This window comes from Natrix helvetica (genome assembly GCF_964273705.1).
Source record: "Natrix helvetica genome assembly, chromosome: 6".
Taxonomy (NCBI): Eukaryota; Metazoa; Chordata; class Lepidosauria; order Squamata; family Natricidae; genus Natrix; species Natrix helvetica.
Window position 1 is genome coordinate 40,966,692 of NC_138553.1, and position 20,427 is coordinate 40,987,118.

The following is a 20,427-nucleotide window of genomic DNA, read 5'->3' on the forward strand; positions in this document are numbered from 1 at the left end:
AAGAGAAGCATTGATTTCTGACACTTTTTGATGCAGTGGAACAAGGTAATAACATAAAACCTCAACTTTTTACTGTTTTATATAAGCATGTACTATATACTAGTCATTTCTATGACTACAAACCTATCTAATCAGCAAAACCTAAAATTAAAGTGTTATTTTTTCCACTAAAACACAAAGTCCAAAAGCAGTTTCCAAGTAGAAACAAAATTAATTGCATTTTTTTCTTTAATCAAAACAATCAGTTTTGCCATCTCTGCTAACTCCATCAACTTTTGCAGCCATTTGTCTATTGTGGAAATCAAAATATATTTCAATTTAGTTTTCTGTCATTTTAATATTAAGAAAACTGTTAAAAATTTAAGACCCAGGACTAACTCTCAATCTTCTAATGCAAACAGTAATCAACTGAAAAAAAATTGAGCTTTCACAATCCAATCAAGTATTTCCCAGAATGGTTCAGTTCCTGTGATGTTCGGCTTGGCTACTGTTGCATAGCTCTGTATCAAAAGAAAAAAAGTTCAGGACTCTAATTTGATTCTGAAAATATTATTAGCTAAAGAGAAAACCAATGCTATAATTACATTATTTGTTGTAGTGGTAGTTTCCTCAAGTATATTTATTTAGGGACCTTAGTAGGGACTCAAAAAAAACCCAACCCCAAACTATTTTGAGATCTAAATACTGTGCTGGAAAATTAACAGGTAGCAAATGAAAAGCAAAATTTTTAAAATTACTTCCAGTGTTGTAAAGAGAACATTTGAAATTAATAGTTTTGATAGAATTGAATTCATCAGATGAACAAAGTCCAGGAGCCAGATGCTCAGTTGGCTCAGAAACCTTAATGCATCAACATAAAGACACAAGTGGGAAATAAAACAGAGAAGGATACTTTTAACAAATTATAAGATGTAACAAATTTTACTCAAGATTCAGGTAAGTAGTTGAGGATCAACTAATCTATAACCTATTTACTTACTTACAGAAATTTCAAAGTTTTCTGTTATCTGGTGGACTGAGTCTAAATAACTTATACTACCTGATTTTATTTCTGTATGTGCTCTTTTAAATGTAATAAATATTTTATTTTTCTTCTTTCTAAAGTGCTTTCCCTCTCACAGTTTCTTTATACTGTCTGTGTGGTAAGTTGTATCTTGCTTATTCACACTATAGGAGACCTGTTTCTCTCTCTTGGAAATAACAGTTGGGTTAAATAAACTTGAACTTTTATCTCAGTCTTTCAACGTTTTCTTTTTTTCTTCTTCTCTACTCTTAGCTCTGCTGCTTTCTGCCTGTCTCACAATGATTCAGTTTTCCGTCATGCTGTCCCACATGGTTTTCTTCTCAGATTTGTTCTGCTGTCAAAGTGATGGGTTCTAGGATCAAACATGCCATCTTCTTCTCCAGCATACTCCAGAATCCAGCTTCACCAGCCACACATCAATCTACCCATCAGCAGTCTTGTCCTCAGCCATCTAATCAGCTTCTGAATTCTATTTATCACTTAGTAGCTGGCAAGTAGGCAGATAATATACAGAGATTTCTGTTTCTTCTGTGAAGCTATTGTTCAGAGAAGAATTTGTATCTTCCAGAAGCTTGGCTTCTCTCCATAGCATAGGCAGGGGGAGATAACATTTCATTTTTCCAATCAGTAGCAGCTGTGCTTCTCTCTATACATATATGTGAAGGAAGAGCTCACATTTTTAAAATGTTTCTGTATGAGTTTTATCCACAGAAAATGTGCCATATTCATTTATAACTCATTTCTAATCCTTTAATTGGCCTGTGAGGGAGCAACCCCTGAAATAATGGTTAATAGAGAGCAGAGAATTATGTTAGAAAAGTATTAAAAGATGGAAGTACAGTATAGGTATTCCACAGACTATTTCTGCTCCATTATTAGCCTGCTTCCTTGAAGTGCAATGGAAGCAGTCAACATTGTAGCAAGACTCAACAGCAGATAAACAAAAACTACTTTACCCTTATTCCTAGAGTGTGGGGAATGATTTGAACATGATATGTTCCATAGGATAATAAAGTAATAGAGATGGATGACATAAATTCCTTAGCTCAAATGCCTATTCATTTGGATCTCCTGAAGCAATTCTGGATTTCCTAAAGCAATTCAAATAGAAAGATTGAAGATCTTCACCTTCAGTGAAAAGGGACATACCATTTAATGAGGGAATGTGTTTAACAGATTAGCGCTTCTTATATGAAGAAACTCCTTTACTACCTTTATATAATATTCAGTTAGTGACAATAATATTGATCTACTGGCTCTCTTCTTAATACAATACAATAGGAGAGTTGGAAGGGACCTTGGAGGTCTTCTAGTCCAACCGCCTACCTAGGCAGGAAATCCTATACCATTTCAGACAAATGGCTATCCAACATCTTCTTAAAGACTTCCAGTGTTGGGGCATTCATAACTTCTGGAGGCAAGCTGTTCCACTGATTAATTGTTCTAACTGTCAGGAAGTTTCTCCTCAGTTCTAAGTTGCTTCTCTCCTTGATTAGTTTCCACCCATTACTTCTTTTTCTACCCTCAGGTGCCTGGAAAAATAGTTTGACTCCCTCTTCTTAGTGGCAACCCCTGATCTTGCTCTCTAGACTCTTTCATTCTTTCCTCCATATGGTAATATTTTAAAATGTCTGACAATATATCTCTTCAATTTTCTTTTATGCATGCTAAACATACAATACCCAGCTTTTTTAGCTGTTTAGATTTGTCTATCCTTCATAGATTCTGGTCCCCAGAACAAGATACAGTTATCCTAGTTGCGCCTGACTCAGGGAAGATTGGTACAATTATTTCCCGGGATCTGAATTTTATGCTATTAAACAAAACCCTTCTGCCTTTTTAGCATCTGTGATACACTCTTGGTTCATGTTCAGTGTGATCTACTAGACCAGAATGGATCAAATTCCCCTACATGTGTATTCTTGCTAAGCCAGGTTTTCTTTTATCCTATACTTAGCTTTTCATTTTTTTTCTCCCTCACCAGATGTAGGACTTTACAAACCTCTCTATCTGTAATTCCCTGAGTCCTTTTCCTTTCCTTTTTAAAATACATTTATCCTCTTGGAGTCTCCTGGAGACTTCAAAGATTGAACATTCTCCACATTTCAGATGCTACACTTAGATGATCTGATCACCTCTGCTAATTCCTTCAGTACACTAATTCATTATGTCCTGGAGACTTGAATTCATTTAAATCAGCTAAGCATTCTTTGACCCTCTACTTGTCTATCTTGAACTGCAGGTCTGTTTTCTCTAATGACTAAAGGATGGACAGCTAAGCCTTAATAATGTGTTGCCTGCTATAATTTTTGCCCTTTGAATGCCTGTGCCTGCTTTCATGCCTGCCCAACATAGCCTTCCAATGCTCTGTTGGAATATCTCCAATAAAAGAAAATATAGGAATATCTCCCATAAAAGAGAATATCTACATAGCTCAGGATTGAATTGTGGAACCCTGATGCTCTCTGATCTTGGTTATTTGCTTGCAGAACTTTATTCAACTAGGTAACATGATGAGTGTGAGTGTGGGATTTGCTCCCAGTTTATACAGTACAAAGTGTATAATGCAGGTGCTGATGAGGGTAAGGTCTCTGTCTGCAAAGTACCATCTACGTCTGCTTATCTCTTTTTCTTCTTCAGTCAATTCACATTTAGTTCACTTTATCCTTACTTCTCTTTTTGTGACAACATGCATCTTTCTTTAAAGGCCAATTCTACTCTACATGTCTCTCATTTTTAAAATATCTTACTTATTCACCCACTTTGGAGCTGGTAGCTTGTGTGGTTAGAACACTGGGCTGACAATCAGCAAGCCTGCATTCAAGATTCAAGTGCTGCTGTGTGACAGGGTGAACTCTCATCATTTCCCCCAGCTCCTCGAATCTAGCTGTTTGAAACAGTGGAAATGTGAGTAGATAAATAGGTACCACTTCAGTGGACAATTGTCACCATCACTATCACCTTTCAATTTGGAAATGCTGTAGTGCTTTTGCAACAAAAGCAACATCCCTTTCATTTTATTTTACATTTTCCCATTCATTTCAGTGCAGGCTAAAAAGAATTTCAGATTTGCAAATTTACAATCTGATTGACCCTTAATAGTTTAGAAGCAAAACTATTGATTTCAGTAGAAGTAACTGTGCTGAAGGTTTTTAAGCAAATGTTCTCAGAGCTCTGCCAAAAAAGGGTTTCTCCCTAACCGAGCTTCTCCTTCCTCAGTTTCTGATATTTTAAAAATACTTCAGTGATCTCCCCCATCCTTTCGTTTTAACGTAGATGTGTCTGAAAGGATGTGTGGCTATTTATATGGAAGTATTATTGGACCTGCATTAATTCCATCCTCCCCTCAGGTTTGAATCATATACATCTGTATATTTTCAAGAGGATAGAAAAAATGAGTCCATTTGTTAAAATCATCTGCACTGTGCACTATATATGATCTGCTGTTTTTCACATTTACAGTCTGGAATGCTCCCCTTTGCTTTTAAACACGTACGTTGGACTGAACTTCCAACAACCTCAGCGTAGCACGTGCACTGCAAACTTTTGTCCAGACACTTGAAAGCTGCAAGTTGTCATAAGCACCTTCATGTATAGAGCAGTTTACAACACAACCCAAAATCTTCCGAAGAATAGAAGCCTGTTTGATTTCTTTCAAAAAAATAAAATTTAAAAATGTTTTCTTCACTAATTTCTATGTAAAATGAATTTGTGTGACAGAAAGCAGAGCAAGCAACTCCTTCCATATATGACTAAAGGGAAATGGTCCATTTTTATGGCCCATGTTTTCTTTCACACTTATTTTATAAAAGTTTGACATCAAGTGGTATTATAACCACAAATTACACAAATCGTTTGTATTATCTGGCATAGTATATATAGTGTCAATCTTGATACTGGTACTTATGGCCATATCTTGGCCTCCTTTGAATTTTCTCTATTTTTATGTAACATGATAATAAAAAAACAGAACAGCACATGAAGAAATATAATGGAAATAATTATATGTGTATTTACATTAATTTAATGAATGAAAACTTCAGTGTAAAGTCACCTTCTATATGGTTAAAACAAAAATGACCCTATTGGAGCAAGAATTAAGTCTTGGTCTATAAACACCTCATTAGTAACAAGTTTGTATTTTAAAAATAATTCCATTCAAACTTTTTTTTCACTCATACATCCTCCCCTTTGTTTAACATGGATAATTACCTCAGTATTATATTGCCTGCATGATAGCAAGTCTCCAAAATCTCAGGCAGATGGATTTTTGTCACTTGTTTCTTGAGGTCTTTTTGAAATTGGAAATGATAAGAGAGCATTTTTTAATTCATTCTCTCAATGATCTTATATAAAAGTACATTAAAGAATAATGAACTATTATTAAAAGGGTGATATAACTAAGTGAAGGGCTCAGTGGCTAAGACATTGAGCTTGTCGATCAGAAAGGAAGGCAGTTCAGTGGTTTGAATCCCTAGTGCTGCGTAACGGAGTGAGCTCCCGTTACTTTTCCTAATTTCTGGCAACCTATCAGTTTGAAAGCACGTAAAAATGCAAGTAGAAAAATAGGAACCACCTTTGGTGGGAAGGTAAGAGCGTTCCATGCACCTTCAGCATTTAGTCATGCTGGCCACATGACCATGGAGATGTCTTCGGACAGCGCTGCCTCTTCAGCTTTAAAATGGAGATTGAGCACTGCTCCCTAGAGTCGGGAACGACTAGGACATATGTGCGAGGTAAACCTTTGCCTTTATCTTTACCTTACAACTAGGTGAATGGTAATCTGAATTATAATGATGATAATACTTTCATAACACAATAGGTTAACAATATTGATATTGGAATATATTTGTGTCAAATGAAAGCCACATAAAAAGGGATCATATTTGTTGTAATTAATCCAATAATCTCTCTCTCTTTTCTGTCTTTCTTTCTTTCTTTCTTTCTTTCTTTCTTTCATTCTTTCTTTCTCTCTCTCTCTCTCTCTCTCTCTCTCTCTCTCTCTCTCTCTCTCTCTCCCTCCCTCCCTCCCTCCCTCTCTCCCTCCCTCCAAGCTTGTCATTTGACTTGAATATTTCTAAGCAGTTTAGGAATTAAAATATTTACAGTATAACAATATATGAAACTTCCCAACAAAAATAATTGGATTTGGTGATGTCAGAAACTATTTTAGGTAAAGTACACAAGTATCATAGGTGATTATCAAGTAGGCATTTTACCAAAGAATGTGAGACTTATTACAATAAGGCATTCCCCTAAATCTTTTCAGAAGTATACTTTATATATATATATATATATATATATATATATATATATATATATATATATATATATATATATATATATATATATATATATATATATATATATATATATATATATATATATACATACATACATACATACATACATACATACATACATATATATATATATATATATTATACATATATAGTGCAACATTATACAAATAGAATATAGCCACAAAAAACCTCTTTAAAATTACTTTGATTTCCTGCTATATTATTCATAATACTGATAAAGTATCTAAAGTAGCCACAAATGATCAGAAATGTTATTTGTTTCTAAAAAATAATGTAGATGCATTTAAATATTTTTTCTAAATTTATTAACTCTATTCTCTACACCGCTCTCTTCCTTTGTCTCCATATGTGTAAATGTGTGGTTGTTTACATCAATGTGAAAGTAAAATAATGGTAATTCAATTTTTAAAATGAAAATGTTTTTAACTTTCCAAAATATATTTAACTTAATTTATTATGGTTTATTCCTTTGGTCTTTCTTGGCTAGGGTGTGGGTAGTAAAAATGAAGATAGGAAATATCTGATAAATAAATATATAAATTTATAAAATTACATCAGTATAATGATAGTTATACTGTGACACAAATACATTTATACTAAATGTCTTAACTATTATGAAATCTTCCTTATCTAAATGTTCAAAGAATTCACATTTTAATAAGCTTGAAAACTGTGCACCTTTGCTTGTTACTATGGCTGCAAAGACTCCAAGATTAGTATTAATAATTTTCAGTGAAAAAGGTTTTGATTAGTTCACAGTGAGTCAGCTGGAAATGTAAAATTAGACTTGTCAATATTTCATCTTCTGCTAAAGTTCAGGCAATATTACTCACAGAATTTGTACATGAACATACAATAATTTATTAATTAATCTAGGCATATTAAATTTTAAGTCAGAAAACAAACATAGGTATTCTACTGCTTTCTGTTGCATTTTACTTTGGAATTGCTTTTGTTTTAGTAACATTTTAAGTCTTTTAAAAGAATTGTAGTCTGTCTACAGTCATTTCTATAGCTTTCTAGGTGACACATTTGTGCTTTGCAAGTAGCAGTGGTATCTCTCCTTTGTTAAGGCACTTTAGATTGAGTAAGCTTGGAAAGAGGAAAAAGAATAGAAGAGGCAGACAAATATTGTTGGCTGGGCATGAATAGAAGTATTTATCTCAGAAGGAAGCTAACCTGTTTGCACGAGTATTTGAAAGGCAGCTTGTGGTACTATAGGTAGCTTATGTTGCTTCATTTCTTTGAGATGATGAATGGTGGTAGCTTTTTCTGTTTTTGAGGTGATTGATCAATTGTGTGTATATTTGGGAAGGAAATGAGAAAGAATGAAGGACAAAATGAGTATATAAATGAAACTGAGAGGATGCAGCTTCATCCTCCCAACCACATTCCTTCAAAGGAATGTGACCTTTGATTTCTTAAAAAATGATTCTCCCTGGATAAGGAAAGAAGGAATGCAAAAATAAAAAATAATGTTAAGTAATGAATATGTCAGGCTATCCTTTCTTCAAATCTTATCTTTCACAAAAAGCACAGGATAATATAAAGGTTGTAGTGATTCACAATGTGAAATAAGGTTTAAACAAGAAAATTTGATGTTTATTCTTTATATTTTTCTTTCTAGTCCTTTTTTGTTTGGTCCCATAAATTCATTTTAGAATCAACTTACATCTAGAACCTTAATGGTACTATATTATGTTTTTGTTTCTGCTAGCACCTTAAATTTTAGTTATTCTTATGATGTATTCATTAGAAAATTGGTTCAACAGAATGGCTTTAGTTTAGGATTAAATGCAAATTTTGTTGCTCCGTGAGCAAAATCAAGGATGATGGGTGGGATGTGAGCTATTCAGCTTCTAACACTATTATAAAAAGCAACGACTTCATTACAAATGTATTTTCTTTAGGTTTTTACTAACAGCGGTGAAGCGGCAGTAAGGACTAGTTTGAGTCTCAAGATTCATTGACTGAAGACTGGCCCCACTTTATGGTTGAGTGAATGAGGGAAGTCTCTATCTGAGCTGTTTCCAAATGTTATCTTTTCATGGACTTACAAAATGCTTCAGAAATATATCTGCCTACCTCTGTCAATGTCAGCTTCCTTACTTAAGGTCTGCTGTTGCTGCTCCAATAAGGCACCAGGCTAGGAAGCAGAAGAACCTGAGTTCAAGTCCTGCCTTAGCCCTGAAAGCCAGCTGGTAACTTTGGGCAAGTTATCCTCTCTCTGCCCAATCCACCGTACATAATTGTTGTGGAGAAAACAGGACGATGATAGGTGTTGAATATTCCACCACTTTGCATTATTTGTAAAAGTAAAGGCGGGATACAAACAAATTAAAAAAAATGGGAAGTTGACTTCCTCTATCAAGACAAACTTGTATGTAGTTTTCAGATGTAAGTTTTTTTTTTACATATAGTAAATGTTTGTTGTCTTCTTTTGATTTTCAGAGGTTCCGTTTCCATCTTTGTTCCCTCAAACTATTTTTTAAATGTAGCTTCCTGTCAACTTACTAAGCAGTGATTCCCAATGAATACAGTGGGATTGATCCCATACTAGAAGATAACAGCTTCAATCTGTGGAGATGACAAACAAAAATACTGTTATTTTCTACTACAAGAGACTATCCAAATATATTTTGCTGCTTGAAGCAAAGGACAAAATTCATCACTACCACAGAAATTAAACAGACTACCAGCTACATAGTTGTCACTACCGGCAAGTGCCTTAAGCTGCAAGATAAATGAAGGACTGTTTACATTATGGAGCTTTAGTTCTGTAATGGGCCTCTACTCAACAGTGTGGTTTGTGCCCTTGCCAAAGAGATAAATGCAATTAGAAATCAAGAAGAACCAGGTTAACCACCTACCATACACATAGATATATAGCAACATTGTATTGGATGTTAAAGTCTCATTTTACCTAAGGAACATAAAGAAAGGGGGGAAGAACATATGCTATGTTTTTGTTGTGCTTCATTCATAAAAATATGCGTTTCCAGAATAGCTAAATGTTGGTTTCTATTATTAGAGTGTAAAATCAATGCTTGCTTCCAATTTTTCAGGTGTTCTGAGTGAAGATGCTCTCAGCAATTTCCCTGAGTAGTGCATCTCTTTGTCATCATTACGCCTGTTATTGACAAATCAATTGGCCAATGTTTCTAAAGCACAAAGCACTGCTGACAAATTATGGTATGTATTACTGAAGATGAAACAGTAGTGTTGTGTTTGATGTTGTGATGATGTTATAAGAGCCTCTAAAGTCCCTACCAAAGTAATCATGGGAAAACAAAATATGTTTCTGGGTCTGTTTCAGAATTTATTTCTATATATGTGAAAGTATGTTGTTATTGTTCAGCAAATATTCTATGACTAGCTTTTTATAACCATCTCCAGGCTTATAAAACTATTGGTAATACGTGTTTTTATCTTTAAGTGAAAAATCTTTTGCTGCTTTCTTTTTAATGTCTATTTTATATTCCTACTTATCAGTTTGGCTTCCCCAATAAAATAGAATTATTTTTTATTAGTTTGGTTTCATGGATATAATCCATATCAGAGCGTATTAGAAGACAAACAGATATTGTGTTCTTTTATTTGCTCGTGTTATTCTTTAGAGACTTGAAGAAGGCAAGTAGGTAAGAAAAAAATTGTGAATATATAGCTGTGACTATACACTTTTTGGGCATGGGCTGTGGCAGGTCTCCAGTGAAGCTTATCTTAGCCCAGCTTGAATTTTAGGTACAACTATGACATCACAAACTTCTGCTGACTAGCCTTTCCATCCCTTAATACTTCTGATTCTGTTTTTAAAAATGTAATAATTGCATGTAGAGTAGGGGTGTTCAACCTTGCTGGCTGGGGAATTCTGGAAGTTGAAGTTCACAAGTCTTAAAGTTGCCAAGATTAGACACCCCTGATTTAGGATATGACATAACAGGAGGGAAGCATGTTAGTTGTTGGTAACCTAAAACAGGAGGAATTTGGTATTAACTTTTTCAGATTAACACATTATATTAAAGAGCTATTCCTTTTGGGATGGGTCAGGTTACAAAAATGATTCCTTAAGTTTGACTGAAAGTGTAATTTATTGATATAAGTTGCCATATAAGAATCTTAAAGGCTTTAGTTTCTTTTCCCTTCCTCTTATAACTCAGTGAATTAAGGTGGAACCAGGCTTAGCTACTCCCTCATGTCCTGAACACATTGTTTTATTTTCATAAGCATTCTGCATTTTTGCTCTAAGGTTGTATTTGTGGCTATCCAATACCCTATGCTAAATTGATACAGGATTTGAATTGTGATGAGAATTGGGAAAAGAAGAGAAAGTCAGAACAATAATGTATATGTAGGTTACATAAGAGACAGATTGAAGTACCTTATGCATTAACAATTGCAGCGTGTTTTTAAAAAAATATCAATTTTGTTTGCTGAGACGTGGGGTAGACAGAAACCTTCGATTGTATGTGAATTTAGTTGTGTCTGGCCTAACTGTGCTGATTAGTTTCTTTCATCCAAAACAGTTTTTTTAAACCTTCCAGGACACTCCATTACAGATCTCAAAGTATGTTTTTCAATTTAGAGCCTGCTAAACTTACAAACATTAAATGGTTTCCGTCTACTTCAGAGTCAAAATCTCAGCAAACACAAGCCTGATCCAACATTAGTTTAGCCATGCCATTTAGCTGAGAAAGTGAGTTGTAGTTGTAGTTGCTTAACTTTACTAAAATAAAATAACTACAACTTTACTAAAATAAAATAACTACAACTTTACTAAAATAAATTTATATGTAAAGGTGCTCCTTCTGATTTTAGGGTATGATAGCAAACATCTGTGTAGAAATTCAATGAGAATATAGTAGCTAACCATGAAGTCAAGGACAGATACAGTACATACACTGCCTTTATTGCAAATACAAACCCCTCAATAATGAAAATCAATTTCTGCAGAATCAACATCTTTATTTATTACAGTTCCAACATTTAAATTTTATGTTCCATTTTATCACACTTACATGATAATTGACTTCAGCCATGAATGATATCTGCACTCTGATATAGATCGGCCTTATCTCAGGCTATTTGAATCTTAGCCAGATTCATATTTCATATAGGATGCATTCAAGACTGTTCTCATGTACTCTGACTTTTTCTAGCTCTACACCTTCCTTTCTGATTTCTCTCAACTACCAGTACATAATTATTTTATATCCAGGTCAAATAGATCAGCTTAGGGCAAATAGGATGAAATTGACCAGTGCTAATTAATGATAGAGTAACTGGATTGGCTGAAAAGTTTGGAAGAAAAAGTCTTCCATGTCTCTCTGGACAAGAGATGAATTAGTATACAAAATGACAGCTTTGGTTTTCTCCTCACCTCCATGACTTATCAGTTCCAATTAGACCAGTTTTCTTCAAACAGAATGTTCCTGTCCAAACAACAGAAATATCAAAGTTTCTCAAAATTGCAAGTCCAAAGGATGTCATCTGCATCTAATACCCTTATTGACTGCATAGAGCATCCATCCATTTCATGTGGAGGAAAGGGAAGACATTAAGGTACTGTAGCTGCCCTTAGAATTTTTCCTGGAATGCATTCTTTTTTAAACCCCTGGAAAGTATGCTTTTCCGTTATTTTTTCCCATTAAATAATTAAAAAGCAGACTAACATAGAAATATTCAAAATTGCAAATTTGGATAAAAAAATTGTCAAGTTTTCCTTAAGAATCTATACAACAGTTATTGAAGTGGATGCATGCCTTTTTAAAAAAAATATCTATTTCTTTTCTTTTGGGCAAATCATAAGTTGGAAAGGAATGCCTAAAAAGATTTTAGTATTGTATGAGATTTCAAGGCCCCGAAGCATTCCAAATTTTGAGTCTAATTCATCACTGTATTTTCTTCCCATGTTCTTCTTCTAGAGCTCCCATAATTTGAAAGGAGAGACAGCTGTTCAATTTTCTAAGAGCAAGTTTAAAAATAGGGTACTTTTCAAAAGAAATAAAATGAAAAGACCTGAGGCACAATCTGCTAGGAAATTCTCCTATGCATGGCCATCTGTATTGGATGATAGCAAGGCAAAAATCTATTCATGATATTGATCATTCTGATCTCTGTTTCATCAGACGCTGCAAATGAAGAATAGATATGCATTTGCCGTTACACTAGCTAAAAAAAAACTCTGCATGCATTTTCCTGAAAGCTTCACATAAATATCACTTAACTTTCAATGCACATTATGGATGTGGGTCACTTTATTTTTAAAATTATTTATGCCCCCTTTTTTTTCAGAAGTGTGTGTACAATCACACTTGGCTAATAAAGAATTCCATCCATTCCACTGAATTCTTATACGTTCATCTTGTTTGGTGCTGAATACAGGTTGCCACACCTTTTGTTGACAGGGTTATTTTATTTAAGGCTATACTGAAGAGAGACAATGTTGCTACACACTTTCATTATACCAGGTCCCAGTGGTTTTGTGGAAAGAAACAAAATCTCCCCATCTCAGGGTGCAGAAAGTGTGATTAGCATGATGGAAACAGCCAAAAATACCATCAACATATGAGGAAGAGATCTCAATTAATTTTCCCTGTACTTGTACAAGTCTATTAATGTCTCATTCTTGCAGTAGTGAATGGATATAATTTGATTTGTGCAGAATTTCAAGTAAGTACGTAAAATAAAGAAAGTAAAGTTAAGTACGTAGGTAAGTAAATGCCACCTACTAAAAAACCCTACCAGAATGGAGAGATCTTAGGTGTCAGATTTTGTAACATACTTTAAATACTCTAGTTATTCGGTGAAATAGAAATATAAGTAATACATACATAAATTAACATTGTAGAGAAGGGAAATTTAAAACAAAAGAGACTTACTTGTAAAGTTGTGCTTTTTTCATTAAATGCATGATATACGATACAAATTTTGGGGCTGAATTTTCTATCTGAAATACTTGTGCTCCATTGAATCATATCCTTCCCCTAAAATTGCAATTCCTATAGTGGTTTGGAGGCTGTGAAAGCAATTTTGATTTAAAAAAAATATATTTGTTAGGTGCATATGCCCCAGGTGTAACATTGCTCTAGTTCTATGGATTCAGTAAAAATAATTGATTATAGTATATCCTACTCTTCTTCTAAGGCCTTATAACTCTACACATTGAAAATTCTTCTGCCAATAACTCTTCTAGAACTACATACACATCCACAACTTTTCCTGAACAGATGTTAAAAATGGATTAGTGAAAGAGTGGGGTTTTTTGGTCATATTATGATTTCCACTGTATATTTAAAATAAACATTTTGATATTTGGGGGTCTACTTGTGAGAGAGAAGACAGAAGGACTTATTAGGATCAATTTAAAAGCTGGTATCAGATCAAATTAGTGAAACAACATGTTGTTTCTCTGAAAGGTTGACCTTCTTATGTTTGTTTTGTTGAAGAAGATATTAATTTAAAATAATGCAATTTCTTCACAGCATTTTTATGCTTCTTCCAAGTAGCATTTGATGTGTAAATGTGATTTAATGTATCTATGGAAGTGAATTTCTTTGGGCACCATCTTCCCCAGCATAAGTATGTTCTCAAAAACCTGGGAACTATGGAGGCATAAACAAATGCTAGAAGGAAGAAATTCTACGTCTTCATTCATTTATGCTGAGTTTGAAAAATGAGTTTCTTAGTATTTATATAATCTTTAGAATGTTAAATGCACTACCAAATCTTACAGCAAAGATACAGTTGTTACAATACATCATGGCCCCATGTATGGGGTTTCTTCTATTGTCCTCTTGGAAGAAAGAAAAATTATTTTTTTACGGAGTGTAAAAAAATTCCTTGTGTGATATTTTCAGATACACACCACCAGGGGGCAGATATTACATGACCAATTTCATCATAATTGAGAATTGTCAGATAAAGATTGTCAGATACTATTCTACAGTTCAAAGCCTCTATTGTGAATTGAACACATCACTGTATAGATTATGTGCCTATGTGTATGTGTGAGTGTGTTTGTGTATATTGGTATGTGTGTATGTATAGGTTCATATGGAGCAATGAAGGTCAGGGTGATGTGGTATATGTGCGCGCGCACACATACACACAAATACCTATTGTCTATCAAAGCATGAAGCTATTGCAAAATATCCTCTTGGATGTTACACATATATGCAATATTGAATTGAAATATGAGAGTCAAATTTTAGAATTAGCTTTTTTCATTATGACTCTGGAAAATGTCAATCAGAAGATAAGAAGAACTTTGACACAGTCACCCATGCGCTAGTGACGTCTCGCCTGGACTACTGCAATGCTCTCTACATGGGGCTTCCCTTGAGATGCACTCGGAGACTACAGTTGGTCCAGAACGCGGCCGCGCGGGTGATTATGGGGAGGACTAGATACTCCCCTGTAACACCTCTCCTGCGCGAGCTGCACTGGCTTCCTGTGGTCTACCGAGTGCGTTTCAAGGTTTTGATTATGATCTTTAAAGCGCTTCATGGCACAGGACCTAGTTACATGCAGGATCGCATCCTGCCCCATACATCCCTACGACCAATCCGCTCACACAGAGAGGGACTTCTTCGGGTGCCGTCCGCCAAACAGTGTCGGGGGGCGACACCCAGGAGCAGAGCCTTCTCTGTGATGGGCCCAGCCCTGTGGAATGACCTCCCCCGTGACATCAGGATTACTTCCGATCTCCGCTCCTTCCGTGTACAGCTGAAGACCCACCTCTTTCAATTATCTGGCCTGGCTCAACCGTAATTTTTCTTACTCCTCCTGACAGTCCTTTTAAATTTTTAAATTTTAAATTGTGTTTTTACAATTGGGGTATTTTAATGGTGATTTTTAACTGTCTAAATGTGATGTAATTTGTTACCTCCTCCGTGCATGTATGTCTTTGTATATATGTATGTTTATATGTTTGTACATATGTTTTATGTTTTATATGCTTTATTGTACGCCGACCCGAGTCCTGTCTGGAAAGGGAGCGGCTAATAAATTCAAATTTATTAATTTATTATTTATTAATCCTATAAACTAAGAGATATGTTTTCTGAAAAGAATCCCATCCCATAATTCTATTTCTAAAGAAATATTGACATGCTTTCTAGAAACACACACACACACACACTTGTGTACATTGATGAATGCCTGCTTTGTCAAGCATATATTAAAAGACAACCCTGGCTTTTCAAATAATCTTTATAATTACTTCTGTTATAGTGCCAATCTGTGGGTTTCTGAGCCAATTGCTCAATCACGTTCAGATGAAGTACATTTCATAATACATTTTGTTTATTGCTTTCCCTACAATGTCTCCAATGTCTTCCTCCATAACCTGTCCTCCCAGCAAAATCCTTTCAGAAAAGCTCTAAGATTCTCAGGCAAGAGTGAACTGATGAAGTATTGTTTTTATGGAAGCATCAGTGTCACCAGCAGTACTCCTAAACAACAGGGATTCCCATACAGGAAAAAAAAATGTTTTTGCTAGCTAAAATCATAGGTGCTTCCTATTCTCAAAAGCTAAGGCTCCATATCTAGTTGGGTTATTAAACAGGAGTAGAACTGTGAGATAGGTTATGAAGAACTACAATACAATGACATGTTATATCAAATGAAGAACAGGAGAATCATCACATAGCTCTGGCATGTTATGTCCCTCCATTTCAATTAAATATTATTATTTAATGACCAAAATCCAAGCTACCTCCATTCTGCATCTACTGTTTTGTCTGGCCTAAAGGGACCAGTAGGAACATTAATCCTTTAACCAGGTTTTCTGTCTTCAAATTTGAGCCTCATTCACCCCAAACCATTTTAAAAAGTGTGTGTGTGTTTGCAATTTTCTTTCTTTTTGATTTTCCTGTAAAAAAAAGTATTTTGAATTCTTTTGCTTATTTGCCCTTCTTATTTTTAAAATGCCATTTTCAAAATAAATTATTCGAATAGTTTCATTCTTTGTTCTTTATGTGTGAAAATAGACCTATTTTAATTAATAGATTATGTTGTGTATGATAATCAGGTTCAATTCACCATAATACCCTTTGCCACTATTTAAGGATTTCTCAGTGAACCTGTATTAGAAGATGTTTGAAAATTATCTTGAACATATCAGGCAACATAACCTGTGGCTACAACAGGTTTTAAAACTACCAAAAAAACAATTATCCATCAATGACATTTGTATCACGATGATCACTAGAAATTAAAGAAAAATGTGTCCCTAATTGTCAGACCATAATTCAGGTTGGATTACAGTTTATATTAATGCTCAACTGAGTCAAAGCCTGGCAGGTTTCAATCCCCTGTTTTAAAAAGCCAGGGCACCCTCACCCTCACCCTTCCAGAGGAAGCAAAAGAGTTTCCCTAAACTTCATTAAAAAATTCTTATCGTCTATTTTTAAAGGAAATAAACAAATAAGCAAAATTTACCACTTTCCTTCTTTTACTTTCTTCTCAGTTTCTGGGAGATGGGTTCTCACATTTAGTTCTTAATGACTCTGTGAGCCTAAGAATAACATAATAACATAGTTGGGAGGGACCTTGGAGGTCTCTAGTCCAACCTTTGCTCAAGCAGGAGACCCTCTACAAGAAGATACTGGACAAACTGTTGTCCAATCTCTTCTTAAAAATCTCCAGTGTTGGAGCACCTAAAGTTCTGGAGGCAAGATGTTCTACTAATTAATTGTCCTAACTACTGTAGGCATTGTCTTGGTTTTCTAGTTTTATCAAATTCAATTTCAATTCAATTTCAATTTATTTGTGCTTCTAGACCGCCCCCTCTCCCAGAAGGGACTCGGGGCGGTGTACAGTCCATAGAGAATATCACAAAAATACAATAAAAAATTAAATATGTACAGTTTGGAGGAGGTTAAAATGCAATTAAAAGAACTGTACAAAGCTAAATAAATATAATTTTTTAAAATCCCTAAAACAGACACAACAGATTAAAAAACCCTAAGATAACCAGATAATAATACATTTGCCAGGAGGGACAGTTGTAATTATGCCAGGCCTGCTAATCGGAACAGGTGAGTCTTCAATTTTTGCCGGAAGGAGCGGAGGTCAGAAGTGGTTCTAATGTCGGGGGGGAGGTCATTCCAGAGGGTTGGGCCCATCACAGAGAAGGCCCTACTCCTTGGTGTCGCCCGTTGGCATTGCCTAGTGGACGGCACCAGGAGAAGTCCCTCCCTGTGTGAGCGAATTGGCCGCAGGGATGTATGTGGGAGGATGCGATCCCGCAAGTAACTAGGTCCCGTGCCATGGAGCGCTTTAAAGATGGTAATCAGCACCTTGAAACGCACCCGAAAAACCACAGGTAGCCAGTGCAGCTCGCGCAGGAGAGGTGTTACGTGGGAGTACCTCGTACTCCCCATCACAGCCCGCGCGGCTGCGTTCTGAACCAACTGCAGTCTCCGGGCGCGTCCCAAGGGCAGCCCCATGTAGAGAGCATTGCAGTAATCCAGGCGGGACGTCACCAGCGCATGAGTGACCGTGCGTAGGGCATCCCGGTCCAGTAGGGGGCGCAATTGGCGCACCAGGCGAACCTGGTGGAACGCCCCCCTCGCCACGGCTGCCACATGGTCATCCATTGACAGCCGGGCATCAAGGAGGACGCCCAAATTGCGCGCCCGTTCCACAGGGGGCAATTGTTCGCCCCCTATGGCCAGCGATGGAATCAGCTGGCTGAACCGAGGTGCCGGTAGCCACAGCCACTCGGTCTTGGAGGGGTTGAGTTTAAGTCTGTTGTCCCCCATCCAGACCCCGACGGCTTCCAAGCACCGGGACATCACTTCAACAGCCTCGTTGGGGTGGTTTGGGGTTGAAATATACAGCTGAGTATCATCAGCGTAGAGGTGATACTCAACCCCAAAACCACGGATGATCTCACCCAGCGGCTTCACATATGTGTTGAACAGGAGAGGCGAGAGGACCGACCCCTGTGGCACTCCACAAGTGAGTGGCCTCGGGGTCGACCTCTGTCCCCCTGTCAACACACATTGCCTCCGGTCGGAGAGGTAGAAGCCGAACCACCGCAAAATGGTACCTCCGACTCCTATCCCCTCCAACCGGCGCAATAGGATACCATGGTCGATGGTATCAAAAGCCGCCGAGAGGTCTAATAGGACCAGGATAGAGGAACAACCTCTATCTCTGGCCCTCCAGAGATCATCGACCAACGCGACCAAGGCTGTCTCTGTGCTGTGCCCGGGTCGGAAGCCGGACTGGCGTGAGTCTAGATACTCGGATTCGTCAAGGTGTTGTGGAAACTGCTGCGCCACCACATTCTCGACAACCTTCGCTAAAAACGGAAGGTTGGAGACTGGACGATAGTTAGCTAGCTCCATTGGGTCGAGTGCAGGCCTCTTAAGTAAGGGTCTCACCACCGCCTCCTTCAAGGCGGCTGGTAAGGATCCCTCACCCAATGAGGCATTCACCAGGCCCAGAAGCCAGCCTCGGGTCACCTCCCAAGATGCCAGTACCAACCAGGAGGGACACGGGTCCATTAAACATGTGGTGGGTCGCAGCCGTCCACACAACCTATCCAAATCCTCGGGGGCAACAGAATCAAACTCCTCCCAGGATGGTCTCACAAGACTCGCTGTTGGCGGCCCGTCCGGTCCACTGAGGGGGGCCCATCCGCTCCGGATCTGAGCGACTTTATCCTGCAGATATTCCCCAAACTCCTCTGCTCTGCCCTGCAAGGGTGCCCCTTGCGTCCTCTGTGACAAGAGGGAGCGGGTCACCCTAAACAGGGCGGCAGGGCGGTTATCCGCGGACACAATAAGAGCAGCGCAATATCTACGTTTGGCCGCCCTTAATGCCACAAGGTAGGTCCGTAAATAGGCTCTTACCTGTGTTCGATCAGATTCGGAGCGTGAGGACCTCCACCTGCTCTCTAGACGTCTCCTATGGCGCTTCATCACCCTCAGCTCCTCGGTATACCAAGGAGCCCGGGTGGGTCGCTGCCGCAGGAGAGGTCGCAAAGGCGCAACCCGGTCCAAGGCCCCAGCCGCCGCCCTATTCCAGGCGGCCACTAGGTCCTCCGACCGAGCGCGGGTCAGGGCTACAGGTAATGGCCCAAGCTCCATCTGGAACCTATCCGGCTCCATCAGGTGCTTGGGGCGGTACCAGCTTGGACCATCTGGTCCCGCCTCCTCGCGGTGGGGGGTAGCGCCAGGGAAGTCCAGCCGGAGACATGAGTGATCCGACCATGACAGGGGTGTAACAACAAAGTCCCCTATACCCAGATCACTCGTCCACTGCTCAGATACAAAAACAAGGTCCAATGTGTGGCCACCTTCGTGTGTGGGGCCCTGAATTAACTGGGTCAGGCCCATGGCTGTCATGGAAGCCATGAACTCCCGAGCCACCTCAGATGCTGCTCCCGTCGACGGCAGGTTGAAATCCCCCATAACCACAAGCCTGGGGATCTCAACCGCCGTCTCCGAGATCAGCTCGAGGAGCTCGGGCAGGGCCGCTGATGTATAGCGAGGAGCCAAGTATACAATCAGCAAACCCAACTGCCTCCCTGGGCCCCATTTCACACCAAGGGACTCACACCCGGATATCTGAGGAACAGTGAACTCCCTCGGCTCTAGACCTTCCTGTATAACTACCGCCACCCCACCACCCAAAGAATTTGAATGTTTGCATCAGTAGTTATGAATATGAATTTGGACAAACTCTAGGAGACAATGGAGGATAGGGGAGCATAGTGTGCTATGGGCCTTGGCGTCATGAAGACTCAGACATCATTAGCGACTGAACAACAACAGCAGTAGAGTGATTTTGAAGATTCCCAGAGTATGTATAAAGTTAAATGTTTCCATTAACCCAATCAGTTTACACTACAGATTTGTCTTCTAAGATGAATGCTTCTAAAATATGATATTTTTAAGAATATAAATTTATTTTTCAGAATGAAGAATCTCAAGCTGATTTCCTCGAAGGACCAAGGATCACTATCTGGCTTTAAATAAGCAATGCCTCAGTCCACCCACAGCCTCACCCCATCTCACTAAAGCCAAAGTAAAGTTTCTCTCATAATGGTTTAGCAAGTTATATAAA